A 3,020-nucleotide genomic window follows, 5' to 3' on the forward strand; every position below is an offset into this window, starting at 1 on the left:
CAGGTGTATTTTGGGGAGGGTTTCCTATGAGCTGCTCACATTTGCACCGAGATTAAGGAAAACAGACGCTCACCTTTGCTGCTTCTCCAACACCCTCAGGGAAACGTCCAGAGACTGGTCTGTTATAACTATTCTTGGTTTCACCTTCAGATTATTCCTTGGTTTCCAGCCAGCTCAGTGCTTTAGAGGGATAACTTTTTTTTTTAACTTTGGACATTTTTATTATTATTATTTTTTATTTTATAGAGAGAGCGTGAGCAGTAGAGGGAGACAGAGAGAGAATCTTAACCAGGATCCCAGCTCAAGATGGAGCTCGATGGGGGCTCGATCTCATGACCCTGGGATCATGACCTGAGCTGAAATCAAGAGTCAGAAGCGCAACTGACTGAGCCACCCATCTGCCCCTGTTCTTTAGGGGGGATGTTTTTACCTATCAAGACCCAGCCAATGACCACCATTACTGATGAATATGCCACCAGCCGGCCTTGAATGATTCCGCATCCATGTGAGGCAATGGACTTAGTCTGTGAAAGCTCACACCTTTACAACAAGGTGGAGGGATCCCATTCCTTGGTATTGACCCAAATGAGCTAAAAATGTACGTCCACAGCGGAACCTGTGACTTAAGATTCCACATGCGGGGCGCCTGGGTGGCTCAGTCAGTTAAGCGTCCAACTTCAGCTCAGGTCATGATCTGGCTGACCTATCTCATTAGCGTATGGCCCTCCAGGTCCTTCCCTGTTGATGAAAATGGGTTTCCTTCATTTTCAGGACTGGGTAACGTTCTGTTGTATGTATGTATAGATTGGGGGTTTCAGTGGATGTTCCAGAGCTTAGAAGCCCTTGAGATCCCACTGGAATGAGGTCCGAGCTATAATCGAGCACAAGTGCTGTTCTCCAGCAAATCTTTCTGGAACCCTGTCTCATCCTGTATTATCTTTCAACTCTCTGGCCCCACTGCCTCTTGCTTCCCCTGCAAAATGCAAACGACACAGTGAAGAAAGATATGAAAATGCACGGATTTATAGTCAGGACGCGAGTTTCTGGAGAAGCAGGTAGAAAGCGTGCACACAGCCACCATGTCTGCTGGCCTCCTGGTGGAGAGAACACAGCCATGACGCGAACCACACACAAAGCATGCAGCTGGTCCCCAGCACACGCAAAGCGGCCTCAGCGACAATCCCAGGACCCACAGCGACTCAGATTCAGAATCTGATATGGTGCCACGTCTCGTCCACTGGCAAATGAGAAACAGTGTCTTGCTGAGACAGGAGGGGTAGGGGGTGGCTTCCGATAAGGGTGTGTATGTGCCAGGGAGGACGGTGGGAGTCTAATGCAAGTGGGTCATTATCACGGGGGGAGGTGAGGACCGCGGGGGGAGTGGGGAGGGCCGGGGGTACCACCAGGACAGCAGGGACTATGACAAAGGCCTGTGGCATGACAATTACAGCCTAGCTGTGTCAGCTCTGCCCTCTTCCTGCATTTGGCTGTCATGTTTTCTGACCTCAGTCATCTCCATTAGGTCCTAAGCACCGCGTGGGTGTTTGGGGGCAAATAATCTGCCCTGTCTCCCATCAAACAATGGAGGGCTTTGGGGGAACAGAAAGGATGAAAATAACAGGAATATATCTTTGTACAAATGAGACAAAGCAAGATTTCACAGCAAAAAGAGCTACGTTTCACAAAGAAAGCAGTTCTATCCTTATCCAAGATCCCTATGTAAAACTTGACTTTGCTGAATGAATGAATGAATGAATGAATGAATATGGATAGATGGAACAAGAGTTTAAATAAAAGTGGTTTTCCAAATTCCGGGAGGAAAATGAGCCTCAAAATTTTCAGTCACCAATGCGGAATAACATAGCACCAGGGTCAAAAAAAAAAAAAAGTCAGGATGGAAATATGGACTGGAAATCTGCGTCCTAACTAGAGAAAAGAGAAAACGTGTAGACACTAGTTTGAACGTTCACGTGGAAGCCGGGAGTAAGTCAGGAGCTGACTGGGTGGGGAGCTGGTATAAAATGGAATTGTGTGTTGGTGTGTGAACTCACCCAAAGCAGGAAGAGTGCATCTACCCAGAATGCTGTGTGCTGCTTTGCCTTTGATGTATACATACCTGGATCTGCTCATAAATGTGTATTGAAGGCCCATCCTATACAACATGTTGTTCTAGGGTCCAGAGGCAGGTGCATGAATAAAGATGACTATATCAGGGATGCCTGGGGGGCTCAGTCGGTTGGGCATCCGACTTCAGCTCAAGTCATGATCTCGTGGTTCATGAGTTTGAGCCTCGCATCGGTCTCTGTGCTGACAGCTCAGAGCCTGGAGCTGCTTCGGATACTGTGTCTCCCTCTCTCTCTTCCCCTCCCTCCATCTCAAAAATAAATAAGCATTAAGAAAAAGATCATATCGGCCACCTCGTTGGGGAGGCCAACATGGAAACACGCATCTTGAACGTGTTTTCAGAAAAATGCCTGTGAATGGCTTCTCTTCTGCAGGCATGGAGGACAGAGGACACAGGAGCCACCTTGGGTGGTACTGGAATGATCCAAGGTGTTGGTGGCAGAGATGACAGAGGCAGTGACTGAGGTGGTCACATGTGTTGACCTGGGTGCAGAGTCTGTCTTTCATGAGAAGAAATTAGCGATGCACACGAGGGAGATGTGCAGGTCCCTACTTGGAGGCAGTCAGGGGGATGGAAGGTCCGTCGGCCAAGATCGGGAACACAGCACAGAATGTTGATTTGGAGAATGATGTAGATTTGGAGGAGACAATCATCTCAAGGTGAACTGTGGAAATGGGAGCATAAGATGTGTCTGCCGTGGCCAGGGGAAGACACAAATGGGTCAGTTGGTTTTGTAGGCAGCGGGTTGTGAGATTAACGTGGGCACATAGGGCTTGGGAGGTGATGGCAATAGGATCGGACCCAGGAGCTGGGGTCCAGAATGTCAGGTGGTGATCAAGAAAGAGCGTGCCAGTGCCTAAAATGTTCACAATGTAGGGTCCCCCTATGACTCAGC

This window comes from Panthera leo, chromosome Y (genome assembly GCF_018350215.1).
Source record: "Panthera leo isolate Ple1 chromosome Y, P.leo_Ple1_pat1.1, whole genome shotgun sequence".
In the NCBI taxonomy this organism is placed as follows: domain Eukaryota; kingdom Metazoa; phylum Chordata; class Mammalia; order Carnivora; family Felidae; genus Panthera; species Panthera leo.